Consider the following 16,836-nt stretch of genomic DNA (forward strand, 5'->3'; position numbering starts at 1 on the left):
TAATTCTCTGAGAAGGAAATATACACCTATGGAATCTATTTTCCCAGTACACAATATTATCAACATACTTAAAATGTTACCCTCACTAGTAGCCCTGTGAGTATAACAAGGTCCCTCAACACTGCAGTGATGAAAACACAGGGCCAATGAGGAAAAAAAGATCAAAGAAGTACTTAGTGAAAAATCTGCTGTGTGATAATGTGCTGTGCACCTTGCTTTGCAGACTCTCTACATAGCCTGCAGGATTTAGCCAGTTTGAACTGTCTTGCAGAGTGCTTGGATTCTCAGAAATTCAGTGTGACCATTAATAAAGTCACAGCTCTGTCTAGAATTGTACAAATCCTCGTACTATAAAGTCATATCAGCACTCTGGGAGAAATGATATTATGAACTTGTAATACAAAATATTTAATGTTCTCCTTGACTGCTGTATATAATGTAAATTTAATTTACAGTATGACAAGCTCGTGATACTCAGCATTGTCCAGAAGTATTGGTTGCCTCTTGTGCCTCTTTCACCCATATGGTGTGTATTACTGGTAATGGGAGTACATGATTGAAAGCAAATTTCTCTGTCAGTGGTCTTAGCCTTGTGCCAGCTGTAGCTAATGAGAAAGTTACTTCTGACTTCAAAAGAAAACACACTGACAAATCCAGAAAGCACAGTAATAAGATCTAATAGTTAATTATACAAAGGAAAGGTAAGAAAGAAACTTCTGCCAATCAGTCTACTGCTGAGAGGGTTATGAAACTTTTTACAAGAGTAAATCCTTCTCTATAAACTCAAATACAGTTAGAAAAGACTAAAAAGCAGATACTGTGTTTGCTGACTTTTACTGTGCTGAGATTTAACTGTGCACCTGTTTGTTGTGATCCTTTCACTTTGCCTACTTATATTCCAGCTTGAGATATTCTGCATTCATTTGGCTGGATATAACTTTTATGCCAAGTGTATCCCTCTTCAGTAAACAAAGTTGTGAAAGCTAAATTCAACCACATATTTTACAAAAGGCTTTTTGTAAGCAACAGACATGTGGGAACAAGACAGATCACTATTTGGAAAAAAAAATTGCCTGTAACATAACCACTTCATGAATCTTAAAAGGTGCTCATTTTAACTAATAAAATTATTTTAAAAGTCCCTAAATAAAATTGGTGTCATACAAAGAACAAATGGTGGCACTAGGCAATATCCTTTGCTGATATTAAATGTTCCGATTCATACTAGCTGTAATCAATAATCACACTGCAACTTAACTTTGAGTTTTTCGAATATATCTGTTGCCAAGCTTAAAGCAATTAGTTTGCAGAAGGTTTCTTAAGTATTTCAACAGTAGCAATAGTATAGCTACTACATGCATGTCTGTATGTTTTTTTAATCGTATGAATTTGGTTTTCTATTTTTTTGTAAAAGATAGCCTGCAGCATTTAGATTTTTTTGTACAGAGTAGGTTATCACTGCCCACAGATGCTGATGAGCAGGACAGAAAACATTAAGTTAGCCCTATTATATTTTAAAAAGTTCCCTCCTTTTGGAAGAGAAATGCAGATTTCTTCCACTTCCAGGTAACTGTTTTATTACCCTTCTTCTCTTAACAGGGTTAAAGATTGCTTGAATAAACCTAAGTTTTGACATAAATAGTATACTCATGACCTAACTTCAGCATGACTAACACCACAGATCTTGTTCTGGTCTTGCCAGCTTTGCCAAAAGGATGTAGCTAAGAGAAATGAGACAAACTGATCTCTAGCCACATCTTATCTGCCCCACAGGGAGCTGCCCATAGGGATCTGGCCATCATACCATCCCAGAAATTGTAGCCAGAAGGCAAGTCCTGAAACATTGCATATCTGTTCCCATAAGGGTAGCTGGAAAAAGACAACCTAGCAGAAAGCAAAAGCCTTTAGAAGCATATACAACTAGGACAAATGTCAATTATTAGTTTTCTGAGGTAAGTGAATTACAATTCAAATTTCTTGATAAAAGAGATAGAGATTTCTGTAAAGTATATTGGAGTTAATTGAGAAAAAACACATATCTATGGGGAAAAGTTTAAAATTCTCTGAGCAGTTATCTGAATCTGCAACCAAAATTAATTTTTAATTTCCTTACACTTTGTTGTTTATGTTACTGTGTAGACTTCAGTTAACTTTTCTTGACATTGGAAATTGACTCAGCATTCCCATTTTAAACTTGGATTGGAATCACCTTAAAGTCCAAAAAAGTTTAATCCTGGGAGTTTCATTTGGCCTCTTGTAAATAACAAAATGTAGTGGCGTGGTGGTTTAACCCACAGACACCAGCAATAAAGCACAGCTAACCCAGTCAGAGAAGTGAATGAAAAGCTGTATTTTACAAGCAATAATGAAATGCAATGAATATATACAAAATATACAGTATTTACAATATCATACAAGAATTTATGGGAAAGAATACAACACAGATCCTCCCAAGGAGGATACCACCTCAGGTTCCCCCCAAACCTCTCTCCCGCTTCCTTCCCTTTCCCCTAGTAGTTAATTAGGCAAAAAAAGGAGAAAGAGAGAGAAAAGGATATTAAGGGAAATTTGTAAGCTCAAAGCAGCTGTTAAGAAAGTTTGTTTCTCTTATATCAGTTTTAGTCCAGGGTCAGTTGCATGCTTTCTGGCCAAGAAGCGAAAAGTCAGACAGACTGAAGCTGGAGTGAGTGAGAGAAAGTAATGCGAGAGATATTTGCTATGGTACATCTCCCATCTGACCAATGAAATTCGTTTAGAATTAATCTCTCTTTTCCTTTTTATGCCCAAGCATTCAGCTAGAGAATTCTGCAGCTATCCTTTTCTTAAATAGATAGAATAGAATAGAATAGAATAGAATAGAATAGAATAGAATAGAATAGAATAGAAAGAATAGAATAGAATAAACCAGGTTGGAAGAGACCTTCAAGATCATTGCGTCCAACCTATCAACCAATCCAACCCACCTAATCAATTAAACCATGGCATGAAGCACCCCATCAAGTCTCCTAAGGCACAGCCTAAACTGTCACACAAAATTCATATGTCTATTCCACTGTCCTTTGAGAGAGTTCCTAGCTGAGATGCTGACTTGTCTTCCACTATTAGAGCTGGTGCACCTGTATTGAAATATCTGCCAAGCCAAGTTAGAATTGGCTCATTCTCTGCTCTGATGTAATCCTTCCTCACATACTTTATTTCCTGGTGGGGGGCACTAGCATGCTAAGTGTCATTGTCCGACTCCTCCTCTGCCTCATCTTCCTGTAGCTGCTGTTCTCATGTTTCTGCTGCTACTCTCCTAAGGATCTCTTTAAGCTCAGAAGCACTTCCATTAGTTGCTGTCTTATGAGGACCTGTATTCTGCCCTGCATCTCCATCCAGTGATGGTCCCAATAACTCAGCTATATCTTTAAGACAAACCATCTCCTCCTCCTCAGCAGGATCTTTTTTTAACAGAAGGTCCCTTACCAGCAGCAGAATCTTGCTGCTTTCCACCATCAGCTGTTGGATCAACTTTGCACCTTCCCCTTCTGTCCAAAGATGCTACTTGTTTAATTGAAGCTATGTTTGGATTTCTAGCCACCTTAATAGAAGCTGACAGGTTTTGAGATGAAACAGCTGCTGCAGAGGACACTTCCAGTCCTGCTGATGAAGAAGGAAATGGTTTTGCCTCTCTAATGTCTGCCACAGACATTGCAGCCGCCATCTTAGCAGCTGCCACTGCCCCTGGCTGATTGCCAGAATCACCATTCAAAGCCACTCTGCCGATAGCCTGTCCCTTCCTGTTCTTTAACTGATTCAGATTCTCTAATCTCCTCATCATTAAAAATCTCTGGACTTGAGTTAGAGGTATGTCTTTTCCACCGAGATCTACACTTAAAAATTAAACAGGTCTTCTTGTCCCATATCAGAGATACTAACAAGAACACATAAATTATCACCAACAGCAGGATTACACACACCAAATAAATCACCTTTGGATCCCAGCCATCCCTTAGAATTACTCTCACCTACTGGGATTTTAAACTCATGTATTCTGATAGGGAGTGTTACAGCCATCACATTCCTGTACTTCTTAAGCCAAAAGAATGACAAAAAACAATCATAGAGGAGCTAAATTTTATACTTAAACCATAAATATAATTTGTACGTTTGGTATCTGCCTAAATGATCACAAAGCAGTCCGACTAAATATTTATAGACCAAAACACTGAAAATTTAAAAGATCAGATGTCTGAAAATCCACTGGACCTTCATGTTTGCCACTCTGATCTGAGCAGAAATAAATCAAGCAAATCTCTCCCTGCATGTGGAAAGTAATTTCAAGCCCCATATTGGGCACCAATTATTTATGTAGTGGTGTGGTGGTTTAGCCCACATGCACCAACAATAAAGCATGGCTAACCCAGTCAGAGAAGCAAATGAAAAGCTGTATTTTACAAGCAATAATGAAATGCAATGAATGATACTTGTAAATATTTGGCACCCTTTGTGAAGACCTTCAGTCAAAGAATGTTTATTCTATGTGTCCATTCTACTTTTGAAAGACAAGCCTGCAGCATTCTTGCTGAGGAAAGCCCTCCACAAATATGTTCATAATGATACAGGCTCCTTAGTGTTGTTCAGCATAGGTAGGTGGAAGTGGGTACATTGAGTCAGGAGGTAAAATGTATTCTCCAGAATGCTCTCATTATAGAATTTGTCAATAATCACCAGAGGGAGAACAAGACCTATCAGAAACCTGCCTTCCTCTGAGAGCACAGTTGTTGCCTGCTGCACCACTCAGCCCTGACAAGAGCAGAACGAAGTTTGGTGTGGTATGGATGCACATGACTTGGAAAAATTAGTATAATTTTTTTCTTTTGCATTGATTTAGAGGGTAACAGTGAATAAATGATCATACAAAAGGTATTAACAGCATTTTCATCTGTGACTTCAAGATTGAAAACCATTAGGCACAGAAGCAATTTTATTTGCTGTTAAAACATTTTTAAAGGTAGAAGTATGTAGAAACATTGCTCTGATACACAGTACCCTTAGTCATAGAATCACGGAATCATTTAAATTTGAAAAACCTTTAAGATCATGAAATGCAACTGTTAATCTAGCACTGCAAAGTCCATCATTATACCATTCTCTAAACTCTACATATACACATCTTGTAAATACCTTGAGGGATGATGACTCTGCCACATCCTTGGACAGCCTGTTATGGTACTTGACAACCCTTCTAGGTTAAAATGTTTTCCTAACATCCAATCTAAACATCCCCTGGCACAACATGAGGCCATTTCCTCTTGTTTTATCAATTGTTACTTGGAAAAAAAAGGACTCCTTTCAGGTAGTTGTAGAGAGTGATAAGGTCTCCTCTTGGCCTCCTTTTCTTCAGACTAAATAACCCAAATTCCCTCAGCCAATCCTCATAAGACTTGTGCTCTAGACCCTTCACCAGCTTTTTTGCCCTTACCTGGACATGCTCCAGCATCTCATAGAGTTCTAGAGCAGTTTGAGTTGGAAGGAGCCTCCAAAGATCACCTAGTCCAACCCCCCTGCAGTCAGCATGGGCATCCTCCACTAGGTTAAATTGCTCAGTCTTGTCTCTGCCTCAGCTTTCCCACATGAAAACAACTATTTGTGATGTGTCCAATATTATCTGATTCCAAGCCTCTGTTAATGATCATTCTGGGCAAGAAGGAAAGAAATGAGCTCTGCTTTAAGAGCTAAGTGCAAGTAAAAAGCAAGTGTCAGCCACCAAGCCAAAAATATCTCAGCTGGGAAAGCAGGAGCTAGCACTCTGCTCAACAGCAGCTTTCTGCTGTCTTGTGGTGAACGATCAAAAAATCAACACAGAATTTGAGGTGCAGCCTCAGAAGTGCAGAGTACAGGTGAACAATCACTTTCTTAGTCCTGCTGGCCACACTGACACAGGTCAGGATGCTGTTGGCCACCTTGATTACCTGGGCACACTGCTGCTCATATTTAGCCTTCTGTCAAACAACACCCCCAGGTCCTTCTCTGCTGGGCAGCTTTCCAACCACTCTTCCCCAAGCATGGCATGGGTTGTTGTGTCCTAATTGCAGAGCCTGATGTCTGGTCTTGTTGAACCTTGTGTCACTGACATCAGCCCATCAATCAAACTTCATAAATCCTCCTGACTGGCATGCTGCTTTGTCCAAGGGTCATAAGCTCTCCTTTTACCCCAAGCTCCATCCAAAACTCCTGTTGATCCAGGCTGGCTCTCTTCCCTGCTGACTTGTCTCATGGCACACTGGGGTGGCCTGCTCCTATGCCTTGAAGATTTTCTTCTTGAAGAATGAAGAATTTTCTTCTTGAAGAATGGACTCCTTCCTGGACAGCACTCAGGATTGCTTCCCAAGAGATTTTGTTGATCAGTTTCCAAGACAGACCAAAGTCTGCCTGCTGGGAGTCCAGGATGGCAGTTCTGCTGACTTCACTCCTCACATCTACAACAATTAATAACTCTACCATGACCTATGTGCCCAAGACAGCCTCCAGCCATCACATCTCTTGCATATCCTCTGTTCACAAAAAATGGTCCAGTGGAGCACCTTCCCTTGTTGGCTCATTCACCAGATCTGTCAGGAAGTTGTGTTTAGCCTGGTTGGGTGGTTTATAACAGACTTCAGCCATGGAATCTGCCTTGTTATTGACTGGTTTTCTTTTAATCAGATTCTAAAATACTACTTTTCTGAAGAACAGTACCACTTGATTATAACCAAGTCCATTGGTATTTGATGTCTTGGAATATTCTCAAGGGTAGTGAGGTGTTTTGCTTCTGTCTTCTAATTGGCTAGGATTGTAATTATTTTAAGACAAAATTAGACCTCCTATTATGTTGCTCTGCTTAATTAATGTACTCTCTTTCAAAGAACATACCAGGCTGTGAGAAACCTGACTGTAAACAGATTACAGACTTTTACTGCTAACATAATTTAACATGTAAAAACAGGGTTTGTTTTCTGTTCTTGAAGGAAAAATATTTTAGGACGTTCATCTTCTGTTCTGTTTTATTCCCCTTTGGCTGGTCACTTTTAGCTCACAGATTACCAAAGTATGTCACAAGACATTTTTATTTCATACCATGATAGCACTAGAAAACTTCTCTCCTTAGCCAGATTGTAGAAGCTGACATTCAAATGTCAAAGTTTGTGCAGTTTTAGCCTTCAAGGGAAGGGAAGGAATGAGAGCATCATAGTTCTGTTTCTCTGGCAAGTTGGTCTGTGCCACACATTCAAATGCTGCCAGAGACAGTGGTAGGTAGCATGATGCTCTTGATGTGTTTTACTGGGACTTGCAAAAGTATCCAAAGCATGGTTTGCGCTATTGACCTGACCATGGCTTGAGCTGATGACCTGGTGATTAGGAGTGCCACATACCAGGCCCAGTAACTGCATTAGCAATGCCTGTGTTTTACTATATAAAATGACAGATTTTAATTTGATTTGCTCTCACTTCCCCAAGGATTGTTTTAATATAAGATAACATCTTGGGATTTTAGGATAACTTCAAGTCCTAGGAAACTCTAGTCTTCTATTGCCTGATATGTTATGCACTGCTCTCGAGCAGCACAAGTCTGGTGGAAAGACAGAAATAGGCCTGTGATAAGTAAACCTGAATAATGCCCTGCACTGAGCCAACAGCAATTAATTCAGAGCTTTCACACTTCGAAAAATGAGATGTTTTGACCTACTGTAAAATTAGTTGAAGACTTCTTCAAACCAACTCCAAGTATTGTATTTCAAAAGCACTGATATAATCATTGATAATGGCATCTATTGGAATAGAAGTACCCCACATTAAGCACATTTTGAAAAAGACATTGTTTACTTAAAGTTTCTCACCTGCAGAAAATGGATTGTACAATAGTTTATCAGTTGGAGAATAATGCACAAGAGAAAAAGAGAGAAATAAAAATATGAAACCCACTCCTGTGCAGAACATTAGAAATGTGGCACTAACAAAGACTTCCCATTCTGTGCAGAATTAGTGCTGGCAGAGGCAGCTCACAGGGCTGTGGGTGTACTCAGCTGTGCAGAGCTGATTATAGAAGATGAAAGAGCCTGGCAATTTATTTCATCTCATGCTGAAGCACAGCTGACAACTGAAAGTGAAGACAGAAGGATTCATTTGTTCAACTTCTGTTTTAGAAGGCAGGCTTCAAATGATACCACAGAGAAAGTGGAGGAAAATACTGTGGTGTAATAAAGTGTCTATTTTTTATTTCGCTGACTCCAAGATTTATGTTTTCAGCTGTCGTGAGAGGTTGTGGAGGAGGGGAGAGTTAATATTTGAGAAGCCTATAATACCATGTTGCTAGTGAAAAAACTAGGTTGTGTTAACCTAACAAGACATATAATAAAATGTTATATACAAGTATGCAAATGGAGAAGCAATAGATGGATATGTACATGTGTTCATATACACATAAAAGTAAATATATTTAACACTTTTCTTTCAAGTCTGTTTTACTGTAGTCTCAAGTTTCATAATCCATCTCAGTTGAAATACTGGAACTGGAGTATTAACATTTATTCAGTAATCATAGTGTATAATTACCAGAAAACTGGCTGTCATGTATTTACTTTTACTGCATTTTTCCTACACTAGATTTTCAGGGATAGGTGGCAAAAGCCTGTAACTGTGGGTTATCTGCAGATGTACTGGCTAAGGAACAAACAGGGTACAAAATCACAGTCTGGAGAGGCACGTAGGACACTGATTACCCATTATCTCTGTGCCTGTCACGCAGGCATAACTAGAGGCACTAGCCTGAAATCAGAGGTGAAAATAAAATAAAACAAATCACATTTCAAAGGATAAGGACAGAAAAGCATTGGAAAAATGTGCTGAGAGCACACAGAGACTTCCACGTACCCCATCCTGGAAGTCTTTACGAACAAGTCAGACTAACAACTGTTAAGACCAACAATAGTATAAAGTATAACTGATCCTGCCTTTGGGCTGGAAGAAAATTAAATGGTGTCTCTAGGTTCCCACAGTTTTATCTGTATGTATATATTTTCAACAAATTTATCTTTTTAAAAAAAAAATCTGGTTAACCAGACATGTTTTCTCCCCTCTATGATTACACATAGTTTGCAAATAAAACCTCTTTTAATACATCAGACTTAGAACAAAGGTCTGCTGAATGGGTTTTTACATTGAAATCCAGACAAATCCATTTAAAATCTGACCATATATTATGCATGGGTCCTAAACATTACTTGCAGTCAGTAGGATCTGACATCTCAGAGGACAGAAAAAGGGGCCCTCAGATTTTGTGCCTTGAGACACAAAAGAAATTACATCCTTTCTGAGACTTTATCACAATTATGGTTTTGGTTCTAGAATTATAGTACTCACACAGGGCAAATTCTCTTTCCTCCAATTCCAAATTCCTGTTGCTTTTGTGGTTTTGCTGTGTTGGTTTTGATTGTTTTGGGGTTTGGTTCCTGGTTTTGTTAGTTTGTGGGGTTTTTTGATTGGTTGGTTGGGTGGGTTTTTTGGTTGTTTGTGGGCTTTTGTGTGGTTTGTTTTTCATTTTGTTTTTGTTTTGCATCACCGAGGAAAAGCTAGATTAATGTACCAAAGTGTAAGCCATAGTTTCTGGTTTAACAGGAAAATAGTGATATAAACCTTCAAGCTGATCTCAAACAAACAAACAAACAAACAAAAAAAAAGGGTTTTTCCAAGACTAGAATTCCATAAGACCACTTTTGTATAGAAAGATGTATTTTGGCGAACAAGTTCAGAAGCTTTATAAATCAAACTGCTGAAAATGTCACTTTACAATAACCAGCATGAAAAGTTTGGGTTCCATGTTTTTTAAGCTTTTTGATGTTGAAATTATATGAATGATGTAAAATTCATAAAATCATTCAGGTGATGTAAAGCTTTACCTTTATTTTAGGTACAATTTTTTGATAAACAGTATCAATTATGAAGTCTTCCAAGAAATACAGTTTAAAAGCAGTTGCAAAGAAGAAAGACAGATTCACAGCTTTTGTATGAGTTTATAAGGGCAAGGGCAATACCAAAGTGAGTTGAAGAGGGCTTTGTAGTTGTTAATGAATCACATTAAGATAGCACTTATGGTACTGTACGTTAAGATAGATTAAATGACTTGTATAATTTTAACCGTTTCACTTTTCTGCAGTAAAACTTCTCTAAAATTCCTCCCTCATGCTTACTTGAGAAATTTCCTTACTTTCAGAATATCATATTTTAGCATAATGCAAAAGATTTTTTTTTTCTGATGCAGCTTCTCTCTCATTTACTCTCCTCTTGCAGGTTTTCCCTTACACACAAAGTTTATTCCCTGATTTTTATTACATCCATGTTCATTTGTTATTAACATCCTTCCATATAATAAGAGATACAGTCAATAAGTCACTAAGTGCCCACAAACAGAAGTTAGAGCTTTCCATGCTCTGCAAGTGCTGTAGAGTGCAGAAAGAAAAAAGATGGTGCTAGTATTTATCACAACGGGTTGCCAGGACTTTCTGTACAGCATGCAGTGATGTAGTAGGAAAAACACAGATATCTAGTTAAGAAATTGGCCTCTAACTAATCAAAATCAGCTTTGCGAAGAAAGGAACATCAGACAAAATGGCAGCTTGTCTTAAGCAGGTGATTATGCACATAAAACAAGCTACTTATGTGAATTGTAACACTTCCTCATTTACTGTTCTCATGCTGTGTCCTTCCAAATCTGAATACTTGGTCCTGATGCAATTCTCTTCTGAAAGTAATGCATAGGCAAAATTTAAATCCAAAACACATTACCTTTTGTCTTTTCTCTGCTTCCATAACAAGATGTGGAACAGAAGACAATCATACATCTGCAAACAAGTCAGATAGTTTGGGAGCGCATGCTCTGCTGTCCCTCCCAACCAACACTAGAACTTTGTGGCACCCTCTAGTAAAAACATGCCTGATACATAATGATTTGGCCCCCAGGTCACTTGAACATCCTACAGGGTAACCTGTTTTACTCCAATTACTTTCATTGCAAATCTTTGTACAAACTGATATGCTTTTGCTGGAACAGAAATTTACTTGGTACAGTGCTCTGCATCTGGGCTGCATATGAAGGAGACATGATCCCATTTGTATCAGCTGAGCATCTGGTACATGCATTTGGATCTCTGTTTCAGCCTGTGTGTCTGATCTTACTGTGCTCTGAAGTCAGCAGTAACTACCTCAATGTCATCAGATCCACAGATGGAAAAATGTATATCATGTGTATTCTGTTGGGTACTTCTAAGTCAATCATTTTCTATTCTAAATCAATACATGAGAAAACAACTTGAAGAAGAACAATCTTCAGCTTTTGAATAATAAGAATACAGACTGTGAATCTGGTTGTCAGTAAGCACTAACTGCAGATAGCATCCATTTAACTGACACTTTTTTTCCTTTTCCATGTGATCTCTTTTGTCCACATTTTGACACCACAGGAGATGACTGCTTTGCTGCCATTTTCCTTCTTTGCATCATATTGTAAAGTATTTAGAAAAAATTACTAGAAGTCACACTGTCATTCCCAGACAACAGAACATCCAGTTTTAACAAATGTTGTTTCATGAAGAAATGTGCTTAGGATAGCTTATTTCAGAGTATGTATAAAACAAATTTGTTAGGAAACAATGGATCAGTAGCAACTGCTTTTGAAGATCTACAGTAGATGTTGACAACTTTATTTTTCCAACACCACTTTGGAAACTGGCTTTTTTCATAAATGAAAAATCAAGTTGTACTTAATGTATATCTACCAAACATCTTGTTTTAACAGGTATAAAAATCAGCTTTTCACTTGCAGGAACAGTAAGCCTCAGCTCAAAGTGTAGTGCAGGTAGTATCAACCTAAGTCACTCTGGACAAATATTTATGTTTCAAAACAACAATATTACCATTGACTGTTGTGGTGCTCTCTGTGACAGGAGACGGTGTTCTCTATCAGATGAACACAAATCAAAATGAGAAAGCAATTTATTTATTTTTCCAATAGGTTTTTATACCTCCTTTAATAATACCCAAGTCTGAAGGACTCTGTTGAGGATTTCTGGCTTGAAGGTCAGCAAATAAAATCAAAAACCTTGCAAGCTTTTGAGTCTTTAATCTCCAATTGCAGTAAGTAATCCTGAGCCAGTGTGAAGACATGACAGGCAAGAAGTAAGAAGTTGGTATTCTTGCCCTCACTCCTACTGTCCAATTTAGGAGTTGTTCACTTGTACAATACAGAAGAGGCTAGCAGACTTTAAAATTTAGTATTTGTGTTAAATCATATTGTATGGAATGAAGGATCATGCTTGATTTCATCTGCAAAAAATGTCTTGTGGGTAAACTATGGGGAAAAAAAACCCCTTCACTGCTGTAGTGAAGGATGCTTATGGTCAGGATTGTGCCCCAAACATTTCTGGAACACACTCCTCTGAGTGTTAACCCTCCTTTGTTTCCCCCTCCTTTCTGGGGGCAACAGGGGGGATCCTGGCGCCACTGAGTCCAGGTAAACAGCCTGGGCATAGCATATACTTACACCATATTTGGTAGGTGTTAGTCCATTGGTTAATCTTTGCATTAGCAACAGAATGCTTATTGGACCAGTATTCACTGGGGCAAATGGTAAATAGGAGTCGTTTGGTAAACGAGCCCCCCCACATCGCGTTGGAGCCTGTGAGTGTGTGCGTGCCAGTGCTGCTGTGGTCCACCTTGCCCGAGACTCAAGCCAGTGCCCCAAGAGACCTTACGCTCCTTTGCCACCGTCACCCAGCTGCGTGCGGTGCCATGGACAGTATCCCGTGGGATCGACCACTGCGCGATCCATTGCTGCAGGAGGAACGCCAGCAGCCCGTGTGAACCAGCGTCGCTGACCTGCCACAGCCCCCCCTTGAGTGGGGAACCTTTGTGTCCTGGGAGGAGCAGCAGCCACGCGGTGCAGCCACGCGGCCAGCGCCATTTCCTGTCTCTGTTTTACAGCATATCCGTGCCACGTTTCTGGACTATAAATATTACTGAGGGGAGACCTCACGAAGTCCTCAGGTTGTAAGTCAAACCTTTCTTTACAGAACTTCCAGTTAAGGTAGCGTTTGGATTGCTCCGGGTGGAGGGTTGCCGGTCACTGACCAACCCCTTCCCCTGCCGCTTTCTGAATTAGTTTCGATTCTAAGTTCTGTGAATTGTTTGATTCAATTGCCCATATTTAAACATTCTGTAAAGATTGTTCCACTAACCGAAGGGTGTGAAGGGTGACTGTAAATACCCCGTTACAGAGTTTGTATATATATATAAAAAAAATAAATTTAACATATATTTTCATTGGTGTATCTGCTGCTCATTTCTGAGGGCATATTCACAACAACTGCCAGTTGATTTCATCACTATTAAGTCAATGTTTTTATATGTGTGTGTGTGTGTGTATATATATATATATATATATATATATATATAAAGATGGTTCATGAATTGAAGAAAAGTGCAGTACAATAGACAACCTTCCAGAATCTTCGTGTTTGGACAGTAGCTGGCACGTACTGTCTTTGAAAAAGCTTTGATACAGAGGTAAGGGAAGAGGATTTAAAATAATACATGGGATAGAGGTGCTCCAATAGTGAAATAGCCACTCCATTAGCATTGAATCTTTTCAAAAGGTAAAAATCCTGATTCTGCTTCTGAAAAATGCCAGACTGATAAGTTTGAATGAATTCTTTGTTGGAGATTCATTTAGAAAGCAAACCTAACCCATTGTAATGTGGTTAGAAAACGCACTAGCCTCTCAAAAGATAAAGAAGCATGAAAAGGAGACATTTTTCCTTTGCAGCATTGACCTTGAAAGGAAAAGGTGCATTGAACAAATCATGGAGTGCTATTCATATCTTAGGAGTATTTCTCAGTGTAACAGTAAATGCCTAAATGTGTTTCTGCTGTCACCAGCCTTAGTTCTTGATCAATCAAGTGCTTCTGATTTTTAACTTAATATGATGCTTTTTGGTTCAACTTTTATAACACTTTGAATTATATACTGGTTTAATTATTAGATGCTAGACATGTAGAAGCACAAGACGAGGGTAATTTACTAGTATCTTTTGCCTACTTATTTAAGAAATTAATTCCACATCTTCTGAAGAAGTGCTCTGTGAAACCCTGTTGTTCAGGTCACTATCTGCCATATTATATGCACGATGAGGCCTTAGCAAGCTCAGATGCTTGTTGATGCTCATACCTTCAACAAACAGTGCCAAAACCCCCAAAATATAGCCATAAAAAATTTTACAGTTCAGTCTGTTTTCATAGAACAGACAGGAAACATTAATTTGAATCACTGCTAAATAAAAATCTTGTCCAAGTTAATCTGATGGTGGTTTGGATGCTTCAGCAAATATCCAAATATTGTGGATTTTGTTTTGCTTTTCCAATATATTTCAATCCAGTTACAGGAATGAAAGTTATTTTGCTAGAAAATAAAGCACAAGAAGTTTCATTTTTTTCATAATATTGTTATTACTACTCTGTCTTGTGCTCTTTCAAATCTCAGCAAGGAATACAGGGAGTGTCTGTGTTCCCAGAAGATGCAAGGCTCATTACAAATGGAAGCCAGAATAAATTGTTTTATTTAAGGACTGGAGACTGTGACAGTTTGGGGTGGGGGGTGGAATACTGGTCAGCTAATATAGAGATCCGTGACCTTTTAAATAGGAAATTATCCACAAAATTTTAAAATACAAAGAGGAAGGAGTCATTGTAGTATTAATTAGGCCATGCTACTCTCACACTCTAGATAGATTTGTGAGGAGATTATCGCTGGCAGTATTTCAAGTGCAGAAGCCAGGCATACTCTAGAGCTTAGCTCTTGATCACTTCCACAGAAGAGCAAATCACGAGAGAATGAGGAATAGTCTAGTGGCTAGAATATAAGATAAAGATTCAGTTCTACAGGAAACATTGGCCCAATTCCCATTCTGATTATAGACTAGCATTGCAGAAATAATTTTGTTATTTTATGGCTCTTTTTTTTTTCTCCTTATTTTAGTAACTATCTACATCCTAGAATTATCAAAAGATAAATTCTATTAGCTGCTAGAAAGGGAACATTTCAGGTACTAAGCAGCCAGTGCTGATGGGAGTCTTTGATAAGTAAATAATAATACACAGTAGCTGGTCAAGGTGGTCAGGTTGCTGCTAACACTGTCTATTAAACACTAACCCATATGCAACCATCTGCCCAACATACATTAACCTCAGGTCCACTGCAGCAACCACTCTCGAAGACCATAGCATGCAACTATTCTGAATGTGTCCTGTGGACCACTCCAGAAGGCACTTTTCTTTGTCTTCATCTCCTGGACACAGGAGGCATCTCCAGTGAAGACACAGGCTTAACATTCAGCAAATGTTCTTACCTGAATCTCATTAACTACACAGCTGTGGTCTTTAAACTAACATTGTCTGGAGCATTAGTCACTGAATACTGGTGTTTTCTGATGTGATTCAGTGCTTTCACAACTCTTTCAGAGACACAGAATGTAACTCTAGATAAATTACTCAAAATAACCAAAACTGACAATTTTAGAATTGGTATCTAATAACATTGGCAGAAATGAAAATTTTCAGGGTTCTTCACCAATAGCCTGACCATATCTGATTCTATCCCCAAACCATCAGACTTATTTAGCAGATGCATTGAATATTTTGTGTTGGGACATTTAGAGGTCATTAAGCCCAGCATCTTGCAGTGATCAGGGCCATCTTTAAGCAGATCATGTTGCTTAGAGTCCCGTCCAAGCTGACCTTGAACATTCCCAGTAATGAGGCATCTACTGACTCTGGGAAACCTGTTTCAGTGTTTCAACACCTCCATTGTAAAAAACTTCATCCTTGCATCTAGTCTCAATCTCCTCTCTTTTGCTTTAAAATCATTACCCTTTGTTCTATAGCAACATACCCCACTTAAAAGTCTGTCCCCATCTCTCTTATAAGCTCTCTTTATATACTGAAAGCAGTAAGGTCTTCCTGGATTCTCCTTTCCTCCAGGCTAAAACACCCCAGCTCTTTCAGCCTTTCTTCACAGGAGAGGAATTCCAGCCCTCTGATTTTTACATTGCCATCCTCCAGACCTGCTCTCAGAGGTCCATGTCTTTCTTGTACCTAAGTCCCCAGAACTGGAATCAGTACTCCAGATGAGAACTTACCAGAGAAGAGGGAGAGGAGCAGAATCACTGTCATGCTTCTTGTGAGGCAGCACAGGATACAGTTTTCATTTAGGGCTGCAAGTGCAAATTGCTGTCTCACCTCCATGCTTTTGTACCAAAGTATCTCCAAATCCTTCTGCTTTTCTACTCTCAACCTTCTGCTTTTCTACTCTCAACCTCTTCAACCCCCAGTCTGTACTGATACTGTGGATTGCCCTAATTAAAAGTGAATTTTTCAGGTCCTAAGACTGCCGCATATAATTGCAAGAAGGGAGGAAATCACCATCATAAGTGATTGAGGTGGTCTTCTTATTTTCTTGAGTCAGAATATCTCTAAGTGGGAAGCCAGAGAGAAGGAATCCATGTAACAAAGCTGGTGCTTGCTAGTATTGCTGATACATGGTAGTAGTTTGCTTGTAATATAACTCTAAAATATCGCTGAGGACTCAGAGCGATTTAAAAACATTTAGAATTGCTTGAAAATGAGTGCCAAATACTCCATTATTTCCTATACGTTGGCCTCCATCTCACCCCAGATTGCTGTTTTACCTGCCTTAATAAAGATGGCAAAAAAAAGATTAGACTGAGAACCTGTATAAGCTTTTACATATTCTCTCTCTTTTACCAGCAT

Source organism: Dryobates pubescens, chromosome Z, assembly GCF_014839835.1.
Source record: "Dryobates pubescens isolate bDryPub1 chromosome Z, bDryPub1.pri, whole genome shotgun sequence".
Taxonomy (NCBI): Eukaryota; Metazoa; Chordata; class Aves; order Piciformes; family Picidae; genus Dryobates; species Dryobates pubescens.